The sequence below is a fragment of the Macaca nemestrina genome, chromosome 6 (genome assembly GCF_043159975.1).
Source record: "Macaca nemestrina isolate mMacNem1 chromosome 6, mMacNem.hap1, whole genome shotgun sequence".
Lineage (NCBI taxonomy): Eukaryota > Metazoa > Chordata > Mammalia > Primates > Cercopithecidae > Macaca > Macaca nemestrina.
In genome coordinates, this window is record NC_092130.1 from 179,394,057 (window position 1) to 179,416,652 (window position 22,596).

A 22,596-nucleotide genomic window follows, 5' to 3' on the forward strand; every position below is an offset into this window, starting at 1 on the left:
AACCCCCTTCTCATACATCTACATCTATCTATCTGTCTATATCTATTTACATATATAGATATATAGGTTCTGCCTCTCTGAAGAACCCTAATACAATACTCAGCGGTATTTTTCATAAGATGCATATGTTTATGTTAATATATATATATACACATACATATACACACACACACACACACACACACAAACACATACACACATTGGCACAATCCCTGCCGGTGGGCCTCTCGCTTGCATGGTGCTCTAAATGTGCACAGGGAGCTCATAGAAGGGGAAGCTGTGGTAGTGCCTGAGAGCACAGGCTTTGACCCCAGACCAAACTGCGTTCAAATCCTGAGCTCCAAGAAGCATTCCATTCCCTACAGCTATTACCTCACAGGAAAACTGGATCAATATCCTTAAAGAGCTGTTTCTGGAACTGAAATATCCAAGTCACACAGCCTATTGCCAATGCAGTTCAGCAGGTGATACAGATAGGTGACCTCCCTTTCTTTCTCTCTCTCTTACTCTGTCTGTCTCCTCTCTCTGTTTCTCCCACTCTCTCCTCTTATATAAAACTACTCGGCCGGGTGCGGTGGCTCATGCCTGTAATCCCAGCACTTTGGGAGGATGAGGCGGGCAGATCACGAGGTCAGGACATCGAGACCATGGTGAAACCCCGTCTCTGCTAAAAATACAAAAAATTAGCCAGTGTGATGGCAGGTGCCTGCAGTCCCAGCTACTTGGGAGGCTGAGGCAGGAGAATCACGTGAACATGGGAGGTGGAGCTTACAGTGAGCCCAGATCGCGCCACTGCACTCCAGCCTGGGCGACAGAGCGAGATTCCATCTCACAAAAAAAAAACAACAACAACAACAAAAAATACTCACTGTCCTCTCAACCACCCTGCTGTCTGTACCTAGCTATGTTGCAGAGCACAGCAGAAGATGGTCAACTAAACATGGAAGAAAAATGGAGTCTAAGAACCAAATGTAGCTATTTAATTGTAATGGAAACTATTAACCCATTCTTGACTAATTTGATGTAGTGATAGTGATCAAACTCCATCCCAAGGAGCCCAGAAGCTGTCCCACATGCTGCTGGCAAGTTTGGTTGGTTAACAGGATTCAAACGCCACCAAAATGGTACATAAGGAAGATTTAGAACACGGTCACAAGATATAGCAGTTAGGGATTTTTGGCTACAAGCAACAGGAGGCTGTGACTCAAATTTGTTCCACCCAACATAGACTTATTTTCCCACCCACACTGGAAGCCTACAGGTAGGGGGAACTGCCCAGCACAGTTCCCCTCTTCTGCCCAGCATGGTTTCCCTCCCCTGCCCAGCACGGTTCCCCTCCCTTGCTCAGCGCAGTTCCCCTCCCATGCTCAGTGCGGTTCCCCTCCCTTGCTCAGTTCCATTCCTCTCCCTTGTTCACTGCAGTTCCCCTCCCCTGCCCAGCATGGTTCCACTCCTCTGCTCACCCCAGCTCCACCCTTCCCTGTTGGCTTCATCCTCAGCCTAGCGTAACATCTGCTTGTTCCAGAGGTCACTTTGAGATATGACCATGTCCGGGGAAAAAGGGGCCCTCCCTTCCTGCGTCTTTTTATCAGTGAAGGACTCTTTTCCGGAACACTGAACTGACTTCCCATGCATCTCAGCTCAGCATCACATCACACACTCAGGGAGCAACCAGCAAAGTCCTGAAACTCTCAGTCCAAACTTCCTCAAGGAACTGAATTCTGACTGCAGCCTCAGAAGTAACCTTAGGAGCACTTCCCTCCCCAGTAGAGCCTTCAGATGAGACTGTAGCCCTGTCTGACACTCTGTGGCCTTGTAAGGAGATACAGAAGCAGAGGAACCACGTAAATTCTGCCCACGTCCACAGCCCACAGAATCTCTGAGAGATAATGGTGTGTTGTTTTAAGCTGCCAAAGCTTAAGTCAACTGGTTAGGTAGCAAGAGATAACTAATACAAACTCGAGCGATCACTGGGGCGGGGATGAGATCATAGTGACTGCCTTGAGCCAACTGGACTGACCCTTGGAGCTGAGGATACAGTCACCCTTTCTGGAGGCCACGAGCAGGGAAGGTGGGCACCTGAACAAACAGGGCTAGGGAAGATCCCATTAGAGCCACACTGGTTGGGATGGGAGCCACTGTGAGTGCACAAATTCATTCATTTCTTCAATCCGACTCATTTGCTAAGGGTCTACCACTCTTGCAGGCCTGAGCAATGAAGAAAGTGTTCATCAGTGCCTGGGTGGAATTCGTGAGTCTGGGCCCTTGGGAATGGCTGGTGGTGGTTGCTTCTTGGCAAGAGGACCATTGTTTGTCTCATGCTTGGCGTCCTGCTGCACTGTAATTTAGAGCCTTTTAGATGACACACTGTGATTCGTGTTATTGGCTGGCTCTTCCTAAAGTCTCAAAATCAGGGCAATGGATTAAACCATGGAAAAGTTGTCGAGTGAATTCTATTCCTTTTTAATGTCAATTTACTGGCAGAGACTGCTGAAGAATATTTTTCCAATGAGGTGCTTATGAAAAACATTTCTGAATACCATAAAATTAGCTGAGTTTATAAGAGAAAGCTTATTGTTCCAGGGAACTTTGCTACAAATTCTTAATAAAGAGACTCAATGAATGAGCAACAGAAGGCAAAGACAAGCCAGCAAATGGCTCCTGCGCCTCTTTAGGCTGCTCTCGTGGCTCTAGGTCTCAGAGAGCTCTTCTGCTGGGTCAAAGGGCTCCTGCGCCCCTGGGTTTTGAGGCTGCTCTACTGGTTCTAGGTCTCAGAGAGCTCTTCTGCTGGGTCAAAGGGCTCCTGCGCCCCTGGGTTTTGAGGCTGCTCTACTGGTTCTAGGTCTCGGAGAGCTCTTCCGCTGAGTTATGCACACAATCATGCACCACATCGCGACGTTTCTGGAAACAAGCGTCCACGGATGGGACGGTGGTTCCATAGATTATCAGGAAGCAACAACCGCAAGACAGTACACAAACCGATGAAAGGTGGATGGGAAACCTGAAGGCCTCAGAAGCTTAAGGGACACATCAAGTGAGCTCAACATGTCACTGTCACGGGATCCTGAAGATTCACACAAACTGGAAATGACTATGCAGACTCGGAGAGGCAGAGAGGACCAGGGTCTCACCCCTCACACAGAACTCAGAGAGGCGGAGAGAACCAAGGCTTCCCACCTCACACAGAATGCTCCGAACAGAACGACAGTCCCATCACCCCGAAACTGGGGCTGGGGATGTGCAGGGAGGCACTGCTCATGGAAACAGGGTTCTTTTTTGGGGGTGATGAAAATGTTCTGCAATCAGATAGTGGTCGTGGTTGCGCAAGTTCATGCATGTACTAAAAGTCACTCAATTGCACAGTTTAAAAGAGTAAATGTTATTCAAATAGTTTCTCAACAAAGCTGTTATTTAAAAATAAAACACAAAAACAAACTGTCAAAAAGCAAAGAAATGGAAACATTGCATATTTGAAGATATTAAAGAATTATTGGGCCAGGCATGGTGGCTCACAGCTGTAATCCCAGCATTTCAGGAGGCTGAGGCATGGAGATTGCTTGAGCCCAGGAGTTCAAGACCAGCCTGGGTAACATAGTGAGATCCTGTCTCCACAAATAAAATGAAATGAAATAATTTTAAAATTTAAAAATATGAAAAGAATTGTTGCCTTTTCACATATGATATTCATGCAAGTTTTTTTTGTTTTGTTTTGTTTTGTTTTGTTTTTGTCTGTGTGTTTGTTTTTACAGACATGATATCCCAAACTTGCTTTAAAGCAAATTGGTTTGGGAAAATGGGTAAGATTGGCCATGAATTATCTCAGTGCTGAAACTGGCTGATGGGTGCCCATTTCTTCCCCCTATTCAGTAAGTCTCCCTATTTTTGTAAATATTGGAAATTTTCCAAGAGAAACGGTTTTTAAATGTGGGTGAGATGAGGGGATGCTAGCAGCCGTTGAGCTCCGCACTTCTGTTTTCTAGACTAAGAGTCAAAGTGATGGGCCTGGGGGCAGCCCTGCACCTCTGGCTAATGTGGGGCCCCTGCTGGCATAACACCTGCTTGTTCCAGAGGTCACTTCGAGATATGACCATATCCAGGGGAAAAAAGAGGTCCTCCCTTCCTGTCTCTTTTCATCAGTGAAGGAATCTTTTCCGGAACACCGAACTGACTTCCCGTGCATCGCAGGGCTCAGCATCACATCATGCACTCAGGCAGGTACAGCTGCATCTGGCTCTGGGCTGCTGGCTGCCCACCCAGACTGGGTCTGTTGGTGCCCCCACACCTCACTGACGGGTCCCTAGAGCCCTGTGGCCCCAGAAGCAGGCCCCATGGCCTGTCAGTCTGCCTGACACAGCTCCCTCCTCACATCCTGAGAGCATGGCTCAGCCTGCCCTGAGAACATGCCCGGGTCCCCACTCCAGACCCCACTGCAGCTTCGGGGTCAGTGACTCAAGAGGTGTCCACAATGTTGGCCCGTTGTCCAGAAGAGGCTGACTAGGAGGGGACTAGAGAGACACCCATGCAAAATTGGAATTGCAGGAGAACAGCAAGAGTTTTCAAGCCCACCACATCCTGGTAGAGGGGATTTTTGCTTTGCAGGCAGCAGTCCAGGAGCGGCCAAGTGCATTCCAGCCTTGTGAGGTGCACTGTCAATGCTGAGATGATCCTGTGGGCCAGGGGAGATTTCACCGAAGCTGTAATGGAGCTCTGGAAGCAGGCTGCGAGAGGCAACGTCGGACCTAAAAACAAATCAGAGCCACACACAAACAAGCGGAAAATGAGGATCGCGGGGGCAGTGAAGCCAGAAAGATGGACATTGATTTCCTGCTGGGCACAGGCTTCAGGGATCCACAGCCAATAAAGAGATCTCACTCCACTATCTGACAATAACACTTCACTCTTCCTCGCCATCCATGACTCACAATATTGAACCAAGTTGCCGTGATTTACAGGGGGAAGAAAAGCTTAAAACGATTATCAAAGTGAACACATTCTATTTCTGGGTTTCCTATTAAAACACCGCTCCTGTATAACCTGTCTCCGCTCTTCACAGCGTGTTTGGCTGTGGAGAAAGGTTTCTGCCTCCTCTCCGGGCGTCTGTCTCACGGTGGCTGCAGGGGGACATCTCAGCAAAATGCAAGTGTTCCAACTACCAGTTCAATGCTTTTCAAACTATTTAGCCCAAAGACAATCAGTCTATCTGCCCAGTTCTCAAAAACCTGTTAAGAATTAAAGAGAAAAGCAACAAGCTTTTCCCAATTTTGGCCAGGGGGCGGGGGGCTCTCCTAACTTATGAAGACTAGAGGATCCAAAATGAGATGCCTCCTCTGCCAAGTAGCTGATGTCCCAACCCCAGAGTTAGAGCTCCTGGTGGTTGAAGGGCTTCCTTTCCACCCTGAGCACGATGGAAACTGCTCCACCTCCCCCTGCCCCACAGATATGTGTCCAGGGACCCTGAGCGTCAGTGCCTTGGTGAGGAAGGCTGGGGAGGTCTAAGGCAGCGTGGAACCTGGAGTAGCTGGTTAGGCTGGGAGCCTAAGGCCAGGTGGAGTGCCCACAGGCACATCGGAGACACACAAGTCCCCTCCCACACAGCCCAGCCCAAGGGGCTGCAGTCTAGGTGCTGAGCCTGCTGCTCCAGGGGCCTGTAGCTCACCCAGAATTTCAGATTGCCTGCAAAGCAGCGTCTTCACCAACTTCATCTCTAGCGTTCTCCTTGTGACAGAATGTCCTGCAGGAAGGATCCCAGGCAGCTCCTTCACCTTGTGGCAAGTTCGCCCTGTCTGGAAAGGGGACACAGTGGTCTGGGCAGTGCTTGTCGATTGAGACAGGGGCGCCCTGGCCACTGGAGGCTGGGCCCGCATCAGTTGCACAATCAGCAAGGCTGTCCCAAGGCTGAGGTTTTCTTTACATGAGGAGCACAGAGATCCATCCCAGCCCTCAAGGCCCAGGCAGGCACCAGGAATAATTCCCAAAGACAACGTCCCCATGTGCATGGGGAGCCCGTTTCACAGATGAAGAAAGTTGAACAAATCCTCGGGCACAAGACATTCGGAAGTGGAGCTGGCCTCTTCAGAGCTGGAGTGGAAGCGCGTGCAAATTGTGTGACAGTGGCCAGTGGCCAGGGTGCCAGGGATGCCCGGCCTTTACCAAGGAAGCAGCCAGCCCCCACGGGCCTGTGTGGACCTTCTCTGCAAGGAAAGGCAGGAAGTGCTCTGGACGCCAGCTGCCAGCTGAGGCTCCAGCAGAAACAGGATTGCCTCCTCCAAGGGGTCCCCATGGCCCAAAACCCGAAGCCCAGCACGCAGCACGGGCATCTGGGCATGTGTGTCTCTGGGAGCATGTGCGCTTTTGCGCCCAGGAATTCAGGTGTCATCCACTTCACCCCACCAACATCCATGGTGACGTTATCACCATTATCCCATTGCATGACATGTGAAAGAACACGGAACAAACCTGCTTGGAAAACTCACCACAATTTACTACGCTAGGACACCTCTACAAGATTGTTCTTTCCCCAACCAGAGTTCCGACTGCCACCTTCTTATATAAATTTAACGTCCAGTGAAACATGCCGAGTGAGCCATCTCTGAGGCCCGCACAAAGCTGGGACCCCTTAGCTGCACGTGGCTGCAGGTACCCCACCTTGCCGTGGCACCTACTCTCCTGGGTTAGGCAGGTCACCCGTGGCCATTCATGCATTCTCACTGTGTCCGTGGCTCCACCAGCTGCCCCCCACCCTCACAGCCAGAAGTCCAGGAATCCTCTCTGATGTCTCCTTTCAAGCCCCGCACCCAACCATTCGCCAAATCCACTCAGTCCCTCCTCCCACTCTTGGCCCATCTCCACCGCGGCTGCCTCAGGTCAGCCCTGCCGCGCCGCAAGGCACAGACTCTACTGCAATGCAGAGCCCAAATGCAGAGCAGCTCCTGTGCATCCCCAGCCACTCCTCGCTCACTAAGAGAGTAGAGGGGCGGTGGCCCAGCACAGGGCGTTTCCACCCAGCTCCGCAAAGGGCTTCTGCTCTGGGGTCCAAGGAGGCTGCTCTGGTTTGCACCCCTTCCCGGCCAGCCGGCAGGTAGAAACAGGGGGTCAGCAGGTTCCCATACGGGGTCTTTAATTGGCATTGTGTGTTTTGTCCTTACGTTACATTTTCTCTTTAAGGTTGTGTTTCTGTCTAGTAGCTTTTTCTATGTTGAAAATTATATTACAGTATGTAATCACATAATAATATACGATTATTGTATATAATTATACAATTTACTATTATATTACAGTATAATCACCTAATATGCAATTATATTATGAAACTGACCTGGGAAGGAATCATTGCATCAGTCAGTGGGACAGACCGTGTGGCTGTGACAAACAATCTCCACCTCTCAGTAGCTGGAAACTGCAGCTGCTCCTGCTCTCAAATGTGTCGGCCCAGGTCCCGGGGCTCCGGTTCACACCAGCTCATTCAGGGAGCTCATCTGCCAGTCTCCACTGTCTGAAATGCTCTGGTTTGCCGCGGCAGGTGGAAGGGGAAGGGGATGCTCACTGGTCTTCAAGGCTTCTTTACGGCTGACACACACGTCACCTCTGTTCACATCTCGTTGGCCAGAGGAGCTCCAAGGTGCAGGGAAGTGCAGTCTCACTCAGTGCTTAGAGCAGGAGGCCCTGAACGCAGTGAGCAGCACGGCCTGCCACCATGTCACCACAGGTCCCTGGCCACACCACAAGGGGAACCAGCTGGGACCAAGAAACAGAGAGAAAACGCCACCAGGAAGGGCCCAGCTGTGCCCACCGTGGGAACTCTGCCCAAGCCCTGCGTCTGTGTCCTCGGTTTTCCCACAGCACTTCGTGCCTCACATAATCTCCTGTCTTTGTTTCACGGTGAGATAGACAGGCTTTCTGGGTGGCCTGTGATCGCTGCCTCTCAACATTCACCTCTTGATGATCCCCTCCCTGCAACTTGCTTGTGATGAACAGAATATGACAAAGCTAACCAGCTACACATAAACGTTAGTGTGGTTATGTTACATAAGACTGCAGAGCCCGTCTGGAGTCTGTCCCCTGCCAGCTGCAAGGGACCCAGCAGCCACGCTCAGCCTCACAAAGCCCAGCACTGGGGGCGGCCTCTGGGAGCTGAGCACACCCCCAGCCAACAGCCAGCAAGAGGCTGAAGCTGTCAGTCCTGCAACTGTAAGGGGATGGACGCTGCTGACAACACAGGAGCCGGAAAGGGAGGTGCATTAGTCCGTTTTCACATTGCTGATAAAGACATACCTGAGACTGGGCAATTTACAAAAAGAAAGAAGCTTATTGGACTTACAGCTCCATGTGGCTGGGGAAGCCTCACAATCATGGCAGAAGGTGAAAGGCACATCTCACATGGTGGTGGCAAGAGAGAGAATGAGAGAAAAGCGAAGCCATCAGATCTCCTGAGACATATTCACTACCATGAGAAGAGTATGGGGGAAACCGCTCCCATGACTCAATTATCTCCCACTGGGTCCCTCCCAGAACAGGTGGGAATTATGGGAGTATATTCAAGATAAGATTTGGGTGGGGCCACAGAGGCAAACCATATCATTCCGCCCCTCACCACTCCCAAATCTCATGTCCTCACATTTCAAAACCACTCGTGCCTTCCCAACAATCCCCCAAAGTCTTAATTAATTTCAATATTAACTCAGAAGTCCACAGTCCAAAGTCTCATCTGAGACAAGGCAAGTCCCTTCCACCTATGAACCTGCAAAATCAAGAACAAGTTAGTTACTTCCTAGATACAATGGGGGTTACAGGCATTGGGTAAATATAGCCCTTCCAATGGGAAAAATGGGCCAAAACAAAGGGACTACAGGCCCCTTGCAAGTCCAAAAGCCAGCAGGGCAGTCAAATCTTAAAGTTCCAAAATAATCTCCTTTGACTCCATGTCTCACATCCAGGTTGTGCTGATGCAAGAGGTGAGTTCCCATGGTCTTGGGCAGCTCCACCCCTGTGGCTTTGCAGGGTACAGGCTGCAGGAATTTGCATAAGTAACAAAGCAGCCTCCCTCCCAGCTACTTTCATGGACCGGTGTTGAGTGTTTGTGGCTTTTCCGGGTGCACAGTGTGAGCTCTCAGTGGATTTACCATTCTGGGGTCTGGAGGACTGTGGCTTTCTTCCTACAGCTCCACTAGACAGTGCCCCAGTAGGGACCCTGTGTGGGGGCTCTGGCCCTACATTTCCCTTCTGCACTGCCCCAGCAGAGTTTCTGCAGGAGGGCTCCACCTGCAACAAACTTCTGCCTGGGCATCCAGGTGTTTCTATACATCTTCTGAAATCTAGACAGAGGTTCCCAAACCCCATTTCTTGACTTCTGTGCACCCACAGGCTCAACACCACATGGAAGCTGCCAAGGCTTAAAGATTGCACCCTCTTAAGTCACAGCCCAAGCTCTGCTTTGGCCCCTTTCAGCCATGGCTGGGGCGGCTGGGACACAGGACACCAAGTCCCTAAGCCGCACACAGCACAGGGACCCTGGGCATGGCCCACAGAACCATTTTTTCTAGGCCTCCAGGCCTGTAATGGGAGAGGCTGCCAGGAAGTCCTCTGACATGCCCTGGAGACATTTTCCCCATTGTCTTGGGGATTAACATTTGGTTCCTAGTTACTTATGCAAACTTCTGCAGCCTGCTTGAATTTCTCCTCAGAAAATGGGTTTTTCTTTTTCTATCACATAGTCAAGCTGCATATTTTCTAAACTGTTATGCTCTGTTTCCCTTGTGGAAAACAGTGTGGCAATTCCTCAGTGATCTAGAACTAGAAATACCATTTGACCCAGCAATCCTATTACTGGGTATATACCCAAAGAATTATAAATCATGCTACTATAAAGACATTTGTTGCGGCACTGTTCACAATAGCAAAGACTTGGAACCAACCCAAATGCCCATCAATGATAGATTGGATAAAGAAAATGTGGCACATATACACCATGGAATACTATGCAGCCATAAAAAAGGATGAGTTCATGTCCTTTGCAGGGACATGGATGATGCTGGAAACTATCACAAGGACAGAACACCAAACACCGCATTTTCTCACTCATAAGTGGGAGTTGAACAATGAGAACACATGGACACAGGGAGGGGAACATCACACACTGGGGCCTGTTGGGGGATGGGAGCTAGGGAAGGGATAGCATTAGGAGAAATATCTAATGTAGATGACAGGTTGATGGGTGAAGCAAACCACCATGGCACGTGTATACCTATGCAACAAATCTGTGCATTCTGCACATGTACCCCAGAACTTAAAGTATATTTTTTTAAAAATACAGAAAAGCTAAAAAAAAAAAAAAAACCAAAAACCGAACACCTTTAACAGCACCCAAGTCACATCTTGAATGCTTTGCTGCTTAGAAATTTCTTCCACCAGATACCCTAAGTCATCTCTCTCAAGTTCAAAGTTCCACAAATCTCTGGGGCAGGGGCAAAATGCCACCGAGTCTCTTTGCTAAAACATAACAAGAGTCACCTTTGCTCCAGTTCCCAACAAGTTCCTTATCTCCATCTGAGACCACCTCATTCTGGACCTTATTGTCCATATCGCTATCAGGCTTTTGGCCAAAGTCATTCAACAATTCTCTAGGAGGTTCCAAACTTTCCCACATATTCCTTTCTTCTTCTGAGCCCTCCAAACTGTTCCAATCTCTGCCTATTACCCAGTTCCGAAGTCGCTTTCACATTTTCATGTATCTTTTCATTAGCACCCTACTCTACTGGTACCAATTTACTGTATTAGTCCATTTTCACACTGCTGATAAAGACATACCCGAGACTGGGCAATTTACAAAAGGAAGGTTTATTCAACTTATAGTTGCACGTGGCTGGGGAGGCCTCACAATCATGGTGGAAGGTGACAGGCACATCTCACATGGCAGCAGCAACACAGAGAATGAGAGCCAAGCGGAACCATCAGACCTCCTGAGACTTGTTCACTACCATGAGAGCAGTATGGGAGAAACACCCCCATGATTCAATTATCTCCCACCAGGTCCCTCCCACAACACGTAAGAATTATCGGAGTACAATTCAAAATGAGATCTGGGTGGCGACACAGAGTCAAACCGTATCAGGAGCCCTTCCCCTGTCAAGCTCCCAGCTGAGAGCCCAGCCCTGGCTAACGCGGTGATTGCTGCCTTAGAGGCATGAGGGGAGGATCGAGCAAAGCCATGCCTGCATCCCTGACCCACAAAAATCAGATGTGAAATGTGTGCTCTTCTCAGCCAGGCTTCTTGTAATACTGTCATGCAGCAACAGACAACCAATGCACCACCCAGAAGCGGTCTGTGCTGCAGCGAATCCCAGAGCTACGGGAGTGGCTACGGGAGCTAGCAGCAGACAGAAGCCAGAAAAGGTTGAGGCCCAGGATAGAGAAAGCCAGAAGAACCTCAAGCAGAATGTGGGCAAAACTGCAGACCTGGGCATGCCGCAGAGAGGGTGTGCAGGAATGGGGAGCGTGGGGCTGGGATCCTCACGGGGTGGCAGCTGCAGCACCTCCTGCAATGATGCAGGAAGCAGCATCACAGGTGACTTCTGAGATGTGAAGGGCGCCACGTGGTTCCTCCTGCTGCTTCTGGTGAAATGCCAGAGGAGAGGGTAAAACAGAGCCAGGACTGGCAACAGAACACGTTCAGTGCCCCCAGATGGCAAAAGACTCAAGCTCAGAGATGACTTTAAAGCATTGTCAGAAAACGTCATCTGGTGAAAAAGGCAAGGTGCAGCTAAGAAGACCTCAGAAACAGCCAAGGTCGGAGAATTTTGGTCACACGAAGCATCTGTTGTTTCTCAGCCATCTCAGCAGGAGGTTAAGACAGAAGGCTCATCTCAGAAAGACCTGCAGTAGGTGTGTAATCTAATGGAGTGAACCCCAGCGAAAGCCACAGAAGTGGCGCAGAGTTCTCCAGAAAGTAATTTCAGCAAAAATCCCACCAGCTTGTGCAGGGATGGACAGAATCTAGAGAACAGACCGAGTGGAGACCACGGGGCCCAGGACATCATGCAGGACACAGGTGGCTGTGCCGATGCTATGTGTGGTGAGGCTGGATAGCTGTGCAGCCACAGACAACTGGTGCCAGGCATCACTGGTTCATCCAGCCGCTGAGTTGCTCAGCCCATTCACTCGCTCATGGTGCTGATAGTGTTATGTGCCTCTCTTGAGAGCCCATGAGCTCCTGCTTCCTGTCCCTTCGTCGATGTATCCAAGAGGCAGTGGGAGTGCCCGGGACATGCACACACTCCATAGACATCTGTTGAGTGAACAGTCTCGGGCTCCCATCCGTGACTCCCGAGAGTCTCTGCCTTAGGGAGGTGTGGCTGCTTCCTTCTTTCTGGATCTCATTTCCTGGAGATGCCACATACGCTTCTTCCTTCGTGCAATGGCCACTAAGCGCCCACTTAGTGGGTGGTGCAGGGCACTGTCCCAGGGCAATGCACACACAGCCCTCAGGGAGGGCTGAGGAGGGAGGCGAGGAGGGAGGCGAGGACAGCCAATCAACCATGCAGCATGTCGGCCAGAGATAAAACAGAAAGGAAGGAAGGAGGAAAGCATGCTGGGCCTCACTACCCACAGGGCTGTGCGGGGCTTGCCAGGAACCTGGAAACCCCCGGGAAGTCAGGGACAAAGGGCGTTCAAGCCAAAAAAATGGACTCTGCCCCAGAGGTGGCATCGCAGGGGATCCCTCTGTTCTGAGTTGAATTGTGTCCCCCAAAAAACTCACGTGTTGAAGTCCTGACCCCATTTCATCAGAATGAGACCTTATTTGGAAACAAGGCCACTGCAGATGTCATCCGTTAGGATGGGGTCCTACTGCAGAAGGATGGGCCTCGATCCAAGATGACCGGGTCCTTCTAAACTGGGGAAGTAGGTCACAGAGATGCACGCGGGGGAACACCCTGCAACGATGCAGGCAGGGGTTGGGGCGATGCACCCACTAGAAACTCCACAGTCTGCCGGCAGCCACCATGGCAGAAGTGAGGCTGGAACGGAGGCTCTATGCCAGCCTTAGAGGCACCAGCCCTCCCCACACCTGGATCTCAGACCTCTGGCCACCAGGACTGGGAGACCATGAGGCTCTGTTGCTGAAGCCTCCAGTTGTGATTCTTCGTTGTGGCAGCCCCAGGACTCTCCTACAACCTCCTAGCAGGAAAGGGAAGAGGCGTGCCCACGTCACAAAGCCCTGAGCCTCCAGGTCTGGTCCTGAAGCTGCTCCCGACCAAGTGGCAAAACTACGGTTTCTCCTCCGGAGCTTTCATATCATGGACAATAAGAGCTTCTCTTTCTGTCATTTTCAAACAGTCAATGAAAAGGTTGCTAAGCATATAAGCAATTTTAACTGATTCATTGATCTGAATACTTTTAAAGTAAGACAGTAAGTATTTCTGCCACACTTTGAAGTCAGGCTCTGCGCTCCGTCTCCTCCCTCAGGGTTATTTTGTAGCCATTAACAATGTGTTCCTTTTATCTGGGGCCTTCAATTAATTGAATTTCAAAAAATACTCTGAAATTTTTTTATATAAAAATCAGCTAACTCCTGGAGGACATTCGTGCAAGATTTACTGCCACGGTAATTAAATGCTGGGTGCATTACACTGGTCACTGCAGGCGCGCTGCCACCACCAGCACCGAGGTTTAACTTCAGGATTTGGAATGCTCCCCAGATGACTGTGAGACCAGGGAGCACGCTTTAATTTTTAGGACTGTCTTTGGGTCGCTGGCACACGTTCCTGGATGAGCCCTTAAAGACAGCACGCCGATGCTCGAAGGGCAGCCAGGTGCAGACAGAGGCCATCTCCTCACCGTAAATGACAAAACGTGGTGCACTGACCCGCACTCCTCTTCCCTCACTTCCTGTCTCTTTCCCAGCATCACGGAAGTGGAGGTGAGTTTCATGGACCCCCCGCAAAGCCCTGCTGGGGAGCATAGGGAAGAGGTCACAATGCCTTGCCATGGCAGGACAGGACTAGTACCAGAGAACTCGGCCTGAGGGTGGCACCCAGACCTGCGTTCCTGGGGCTGACAGAGGTCACCCTAAGGAGGGCTCTGCCTCTTCTTCTCGCCTATTTACGTACTGACCCATGAAGATGCTACGTGGTGTCTTGTCACCTTCTATTTATTAAAGTACATTTTGCATCCAAGTACTAGAGAATCATTCATGTCAGTAAGAGCCCTCAGGAAGCAGTGATGCTGTTTCTCATTTCTGCTGTTTCTCATACATTCTCATTTCCGGAATGTATCCTCCCTGCAAATTCCAGGCAGGAGACCCCATGAGCTCCCAGGTTTCAGGGCCTCTCCTGCATATATAGTTCGGTATTTTTGAGGTTCCTACCACATATAGCAATATGCAAATAGTAATTGCATTTAAGATACACTTTTACATTTCTTCTCTACCTACTGAAGATTTTCTTAATGCTACCTCAAATAATCCAAAACAATCTTCAAGTCCCTTGGCAGTCGTGCATACTGCTGCCTTTTCCCACAATTTAAAATAACTTAATCTCATGTGGATGTCTCTTCTAGCCGGGGTTCTCATGATTTGAAGTTGTGCCAGGTAAACATTTCAAATTGAATATACAAACTGCAGACATGGCTGGAACTAATAGACTTTCGCTTTTAATAATGAGGTCATCTTAAAATTTGCTGCTGCATTTCAGTATTATGGACACAGTTTCTTCATCCTGAAACGAGGAAAAACAAATAACTTTCCAACTTTTGCTCCATTGGCCTCATTCCAGCCTCAGGAGGACAGGACAGCAGGAGAAGGAGAGTGAAAGGGGCTCAAGCTTCCACCCCTGGCTAGCCACTGGCGGTCACTCTGGAGCAGCCATGCGCACCACTGATCCTGGGCCACACAGCGCTGTCTCCACCCAGATGCCACTGTGCTTGGAAAAGAGACTCACTGTGTCTGCCCTTGTATCGTACAAGGGAGGCTGCCCCTGCAGCGCTGGCTGGGACCCAAGGCTGGGGACCCCCTGAAGCAGCCAGGAGCTCAGGAAGCTTCTGGAGATGAAAGACACTGCGGTGCATGCCACACCCCTAGGGAGCTGTGCCCTGCAAACATTGCCCTTCTGCTACGTCAGGACCAGCCTTCCAAGGACAAGAGCATCTCTGGGAACCAGTGCCCAGGGATGCTTTGGGGACCATCCTCACTTCAGACAGGTTTCCCAGGCCTCCTCCTTGGCCTGAGGAAGGGCCTCCTTCCCCTCCGGGGTCTCTGGAAAGGGTGGAGAGGACGAGGTTGTGAGGCCCTGGATGACAACAGGCACAGGGGGCCACATTAGGACCAGGCCTCAGGACAATTCAGCCTGGTGTTCTCCACCCCAGATGCCTGTGCATGTTACAGCACCATCCAGGTAAGGAGGTGGAGGCGGCAGCATGGCCAAGCCCTGGGGGCACAAAGACTTCTATTTCAGATTGCACTCTGGGGGCCCTGCCAGCAGGAAGAACAAAAGAGGGATTGAAAGAGGATCCACAGGGGAAGCGGGATACGGAGCAGAGGCCAGGCACAGCCGGCCCTGGAGGACACTCCCCTGCAGGGGTGGCCCAGGCTGCAGACAGGCTTTCTGGATTGATTGCTTGCTTGGAGGCCCCAGACAGGTGTTCCCTGCCAGGCCACCTGGCCAAGACCTGGGAATTTCCATGCTTTCCTCAGAGTGCCAGCCCAGGAGGGCCTGGAAACGCAGCAGAGGGGTGGGGGCAGCTCCCCTGCCCACAAGGTCAAGGGCTGAGGGGCAGAGGGCAGCTGCTGATGCCCACGGTCCCTTGAGTCAGGAAATCAGGGTAAAGTCAGGCCTGGCAGTGTGCAGAGGACCTGTGCTGAGGATGGAGCACCATGGTGGAGGAAGACACAGGTGGCCCTGCCCTCCAGGGAAGGGGACAAAGTCACTCATGAAGCCTCGCTATGGGTGGGAGGCGGGGTTGTTTCAGAGGACGCCTGACAGTCTCTGAGCTATGACGATCCTAGCAGTGGAGCCCTTGCTGGCGGGCGGTGACCCTGAGCTCCTCATCTGTGGGCCTCAGGGTCTCTCAGCCACTGTTGCTGCTGTTGAAGAGGCCACGGTGCCTATGAAAGGAGTTCACTTCGTGAAGTCAGGTTGGGAAGGCACATACTCTTTGCTTACACTGAGCCTTAACAAGAACCTAAGTCCACACGAGCTTGCAGGCAGTCCTGATGCACTGTCCCTGTTGGTCCTGAAGGCCTGCCAAGATCACTGGTGTGGCACTGAGGGGCCTCCTCTCCCTTCTGGGGTGCAGCCTGCTGGGCCTCAAGTTCCTCCTGGCTGGAATCGAAGATGCTCTCCCCACTTCCCAAGGAGGATGATTCCATATGACATGGAGGGTACTCCTGCTTCCACCCATCTGTCCCACAAGCTTTGAAGCAAGCTGGAAGGAAGAGACTTAGAACCAGAACCCCTTTCCCTGTGCCCGAGTCTGCCCATGGGCTGCACTGGCCACTCACATGCACGGTCCACGCCATGTCTCACAGCCCACTCCACCTCCCCGCTGTCAGAGCAGGCCAGAAACCAAAGCCTCATCCTTCCCAGGGGAGCCCCTGGATCTCTGGATGAAGCACCTGAGCTGGATGCTCTGAGCCCTCTTCTTTCCCCGTGGAAGCCCCGCGGGTGGAGGAAAAGAAGGATGAACTAGGCTTGCAGACAAGAATGGTTCCCTGTGCAATGGTGAGGCAAGCAGATGCCTGTTCCCTTTCCCACAGCTGCAGAGAGAGCTGAAGAAAACGATGCAAATAACTTTTTCAGAGATTGCCCAAGTCGACAAATCTCAAATGTCATTGCATGACCACAGATGACAAGAAACAAGTTCATGGTTCTTTGAAGTAAAAATGATGGGGGAGGAGGGTAGAATAAAGGAAGAAAGTAAATATATGTGAGGATCGCCCCAAATGCCCCATGGCACTGCCCAAAAGGACATCCTCCAGGTAGGAGTGAGGCTGCCCTGTCCCGTGCATTGCCACTAATGGGGGCAGCATGGGAACCAGGAGGGTCATCTGCAGCCCCGACCTGGCCAGTGCCTGGGAGAGTGGCCCTAGTTCCTTCATCCCCCAGGAGCCCTGCGGCTGCATGGTCCTCCAGTCCCTTCTGGCTCTGACCTGGGCAGCTTGTCACCTGCTGCTCCAGCTTCCCTTCGGGGCCTGTCTTGACCTCTGCAGAGCAGCAGCTCTGTGGATGACAAACAGACCTGTGCCCGGCTGCGGGGGCGGGGGAGCGCGGGCAGGGTAGGGGCTCCCAGCTCCCCGAGGGAGGGGCAGGGCGAGCGGCACTTAGGCCCACCTTCCCTGACTGGGTCCCGGCCTCAGGCTGCAGAAGCAGAAGGCTCTCCAGCCCAGCCTGAGCCCAGGCCAGAGGTCCAGCCCCCATGCCCTCCCCCAACCCTGGCGACTGGGACCAGGCTCCTCACCAGGGCATGCCTCCCTCAGCCCGGGCAGGACACAGACTCATTGGCCCCCAGGCGGCTTATCACTGTGGTCCATTCACGCCCACTTGTCCGGGTCCTGGTGCCCGCACCTAGGCTCTGCCCCTGCCACCGCCTGCTGTTCTGAGAGTGAGCCGGGTAGGGACTAGTGTGGGCACCAGGACAGAACCCAGAACTGGGCCGTTTAGCACCGAGCGGGGTGGGGGAGGGGCGGGGGAAGAAAGGCAGGACCTGAGCTCCCCGCAGCCAATTCCGAAGGTGGCTCAGGCCGAGCAGCAGCCTCGCCCTCCACAGGCCCTGGGGGAGTGGGGGAGGGGGAATACTAAGACCTCGGAGGGACTCAGGGAAACCAGGCCGACGACAAGCGTGGCTATTTCCGGGCGCGGCTCTTCGCGCCGGGTCCAGGCGTCCCTGGGTGGGGCAGCCCAAACGCGGAGAGGGTCCCCGTGGGCCGAGGGCCCGAGGCCGCAGCGAGCTTAGCGTTTGGCCAAATCTGGCTCGCGCGCCTTCCCACTGTCCTGTTACGGCTGGCTGACCTCTCGGAGCCCTGCGTCCCCGCCCAAACAGCGCCCAGGGCCACTGCTGGCACCCAGGGCGCCCTCACCCCAGCTCCTGCACCCGGTGCGCCGCGCGCGGGCCGGACGGAGGGGAAAGTTGGCAAGAGCTCGGCCCCCGCGGGAGAAAGCGTTAATGGGCGGCCGGGTGGGAGCAGCGCGCTCGCTCGCCCACGTCACGCCGGTGCGGGCTCGGCTGACGACCGCGGCGCCTGGGGACGCCGGCGCGCTCCGCTCGCCAGGTGCTCCGCCTGGAAATGTCTCCATTAGTTGTCGCCGGCTCCCCGCTGGAGCGCGCGCACCGAGCTTCCGCACGGAGCCCTCACGGGCTGCCGGGAGTGGCCCAGCGCCACCGCAGGTAGGTGAGGTCCCCGCTCCCGCCCCCGCCCCGGGGTTCCGAGACCCCTCCCCCCTTCCGAGGAGGCGGAGGCTCCGCGCGGCCGCCGAGGGGCGCGGGCGGCGGCGGCTGCGGCGACTCCCCGGTGCGTCCCGTGCTGCGCTCTGCTCCCCGCGGCCCTGGCAGCCACACGGCGCGGGCCGGAGCTTCCCCAGCTCAGGTAGGGAGTGGGCTCCGCCGCACAAACTTTGCGAGGATTGCTCTTGCGCTGGAGGGGACAAACTTTGCTACCCGCCGGTGGGCTCTCCAGAGGCCGCTGCGTTTGCTGCAGGTTGCGGGAAGCAGGGTGCGCGGGCCGGCGCGGGGCGGGGGGTGAGGGGCTCGGAGTGGCCAGGTCTGAGTCCTGGACGCCCCGACTGCGCTCCTTCCAGCCTCAGGCAGTGCCCAGGGAGCAAGCGGCGGGGGCGCAGGGGGAGAGCGGAGGGAGAGGGCTGCGGGCCCCAGTGGAGGGCGGTTGGGAATCCAGAGATTCAAAGCTCGTCCCTGTGGCTCCTACTCCTACCACTGGCTTCGAGGGAGTCTCGGGGATGGACTGTGAAGAAATGACCTGCCAACCTCGAGGTTCGCCAATGCGGCGTCAGCGACCGTGGGGCCTCTCAGCCCCACACCCCACCCGGGTGTCCCGAGCAGTGAGCGGGCACAGGCGTCCCCAAGGTTTCTGGCCCCAGGTCTCAGAAAGAAAGGCCCTTGCCTGGTGCCCCGGGCTCCCGGCTTCGCCTTTGGCTGGGGTCAACTTCTCTGGGATGGAAGGAGCTCCCTCCGGACGAGCTCTTGTTGCGGGGAACTGGTGGCCCCTAGGGTAACTCCTGAAGCACCAGGGCTAGGCTGGCCGAGGAAGGGTCAGGGCCCTGCCTGTCTCCCCGGAGGCCTTCCATGGTTCCGACAGCCAACAGTAACCCCGTCAAAATACGCGGCCCGCCTGTGCTTCGCGTTAGGGGCTGACCATCCCCTGCCTCCCCTGCGGCCTGCTCCGGCCCTGGTCCTCCGCTGCTTTGGAGCGCTCCAGGCCAGCGAGAGCACCTCACCTCCCTGAAGCTGAGCTGGTGCTGTGTAGGCCGGGAGCCGGGTGACTTCTGGCCCACCTGCACACGGGGATACCGGGGGTCCCTAGAGGGAGGAAGGCTCAGCAGTCCGGGTCTATGCAAACGCGTTCAGCTGTTACCTGAGATGCTGACAGTCCTATTGCTGGTGAAAGGGACATTGGGTGCCTCCGCTCCAGGCTTGGCCTTTTGGTAAAGGCACTTGAACAGTATTCCAGTATTATCTATGGGAGAAGGGTGGCCCAGTGAGAATCCCCGGTTTAGGCAGGTGGGCCTATGCCAGGCTACAGGGTTTCAGCGAGGTGTCCCGGTGGTCGCCTGCAGGAGACAGGCTGGATTGACCCTGTGTCCCGGAATGAGTCGTGGGGCCTGGGTGAGGCCGGGCGGGTCAGGAGGCCTCCTGGGCAGTTGCGAGCTTCCTGAGGCAGGGTGACTGTGACTGGGCCCAGACTCCAGGCGCTGGGGCCTGCTGGCGGGCAGGAAGTGGAGCGTGGGTGTGCAGCGGGCTGGGAAAGCCGATTCAGAGGCCAGGTTTCTGGGTCAGGGAGAAAGGGTCGCCCGCTGGTGGGGACTAGAGCGTCGATTTATGCACACAGGCTTGAAAGGCAAAAGAGAACAGGAGAAGTTGGCGGTGGTGCTCAAAAGAAGCCCCCGAACACCCTCCCGCACGGGCCCCCACGGACTGGCTGCGCTGGGAAGTGGAGGCTGCCTCTCCCAGACTCTGCTCAGAAGATGAATGGCCGCCTGCTCTGGGGCTTCGGCTCCGCTTGAGCCCCGCCGGGTCTGGAAGGAAGGAAATGCACCAGCCTCAGGTCTGGGTGGGCTGAGCCGTTCCATTAGAGCCCAGGGGTGCTGGGCGTAGGTGGCTGGGCCCCTGGGCCCTGGCTCTCCTCTTCAGCCGGCTGAGCGCTCACACTGGTTGCGGCCAGGTCCCCGGGAATAGGTGACGAAGGGACAAGCCGCCGCTGAATGCCTCCCCTCTGGGGGTCTGGACTCCCCCTCCGAGCCCTTGGCCTGGCTGGGTTCGCGCCCTTCCTTCAGCCGGGCCTCATTACTGGAGAGAGCGAGTTGTTTGTAAACAATAAATAATGGGAAGTAGGAGGATGCTCCGGGAGAAGCCAGAAAACTGGAAGGACTGAGGAGGAGGGAGGGTGGGAGAGGGGAGGAAGGTGGGTGGGGGAGGGGAGGAGCTGGAGGAGAGGGAAAGGGGTTGAGAGATTCATTTCTAGCGAGAAGCCCCGGTGGCTAGTTTCTTATTATTTACAGGAAGGTGATATTAGCGATTCAGGTGAGAAAGAAATAAACACGGTCTGCCGCGAAATCAATACAGAATTCAGAAACAATTATTAATGTCATTTGACTCGTGTTCTTTATATATTTCTCGCGGCTACCGACGCTAAACTGTCTGAATAATTTGCATGGAGCGGCTATTCATTATTTCCGATGGTTTCCCTCTGCAAGCAGCTCGGACGTGGCCCGCTCCGGTCCAACGCGATCGGAGAACTCGTATTTTCGTCTGTAAATTAAAGCAATTACGCAGCAGATATTATATGATGTGTACTGTGGTCTCCAGATAGTCATCAATCACCTTCAACCGAGCTGTCAAAAGAGCAGGCAGATTTCGTTTCTGGGAGGCAGGCTTGCAGCTGGGGAGAGGGCGAGGACGTCATCACTAATTAGAGGGTGACCCTGGGGCGATTCACAGGTCTGAACCCAGGAATCTTTCTGAGCAAGTCTGCACAACGCTGCCCTGCACGGCTTCTTTCCCAACTTACCACGGGAGGCCGGCCCAGGGGGCGAGGGCAACAGGGGCGAGCGCCGGTCCCGCAGGGCTGTGGCGCAGAAGGCGGGGAGCCGGTTCGGGATGGCCTGGGCGCCCCCTTGCCGCCTGCTCACTGGCGTCCGCTTTGAATTTGGGCAAGGTCCCAGGGAGGGTACTGGCTGGGGGAGTGCTGGGGCGGGCGCTGGGTCCCCTCTCCCGATTGCTCCGTGCGCCCCAGGCAGAAAACTGGGCAATACGGACAGGGGAGGGCGCCTTGACCAGGCACCCAACGCCCCCTCCCTCGCAGCCAGCCCTGCGGGGAGCCGGGAGGGGCGAGCGTAGCGGGAGGGGCCGGGACCTGGGTTGAGGAACCTGCTCTTCCGATCGCGCAGGGCCGCCCGGCAGTCCCCGGCTTAGCCGCGAGGGGCAGGGGGAGGCCGGCGGAGCGCGGCGGGCGGAAAGGGGATGAGGGAGGAAAGTCCGGGAGGTGAGGCGGGGGCGGTGGGCTGAGCGGGAACTTAAACGATCCGGGTGGAGAAGATGGGACGTTCTCCGAGACACTTGGCTGTCCAGAGGTGCGGAGCCGGTGGGCGCGCGCCCGGGGCGGCCCTACAGCCCTCGGGCCACCAGTCTCAGGGTGTCGGGCTCTGACTAAGGCCCCGAAGCCCCACGCACCTGAGGACATTTTGACCGGCTCTTGCGGGCTCTCTTGCGGCCGCAGTGGGTTCTGAAAGTCCATTCCGGCGTAGGGTGGAAACCGAAGGGAGGCGTTGCAGATTCCCGATAAACAATAGTGACGAGACGCGCGGGGCGCCTGCGAGCCCCTTCCTGCCACTCGGAGCAGAGCGCGCGAGCGCAAGGCCGGGCCAATTTTAACTGTTGATTACATCTTCAGCGTGTCCTTTCATAGGTCTCATTTGTAATTGAGACGAATGATTACAGTGGGGCAGGAAGGAGCAGCTGCTCATTAATTAATTTCTAATTAAAAGTGCCTCTCGTTCTCGGGTGACTAAAGAGAAACACCGTTCGCTGGGCGATATTGACTCGGATGGAATTCATTTGCTAACGCCCCGAGGAATGGCCCCTCCGTCCACCGCGCGGCCGGGACTGTCCTGGCCCCTCCCGGCCTGAGCCGCCGGCGAGTGACCGGCCAGTCTGCGGCCAGGCCGGGCTGCGCGAGGTGGGGCTGACGTCAGAGCCTCCGCCGCTTCAAGCCGCGTACATCTGACTTGACGGGTTCGCGCGACTCGTTTTTTTTTTTCTTTCTTTTTCGTAAAATATGCATTTCTGTCGCCGCTGCGAGGCCACTCGGTCCCAGAGCCCCCTCGAGTCTCCGGAATGTGAAGTTAAAAGAATCGCTGCGGCCACCGCGGCTCACTTTGT

General features: G+C 54.3%; 1 long non-coding RNA gene across 1 annotated transcript; it reads right to left on the reverse strand.

Moving 5' to 3' along the window:
• Window positions 1–3,204: 3,204 nt before the first annotated feature.
• Window positions 3,205–18,103, reverse strand: LOC105463259 (uncharacterized). Its single transcript, XR_976219.3, has 4 exons — window positions 18,065–18,103; window positions 17,138–17,207; window positions 5,657–5,731; window positions 3,205–4,739 (listed from the first exon to the last, which is right to left on the reverse strand). It is a non-coding gene; the product is annotated as an uncharacterized lncRNA (long non-coding RNA).
• Between the last annotated feature and the right edge of the window lie 4,493 nt (window positions 18,104–22,596).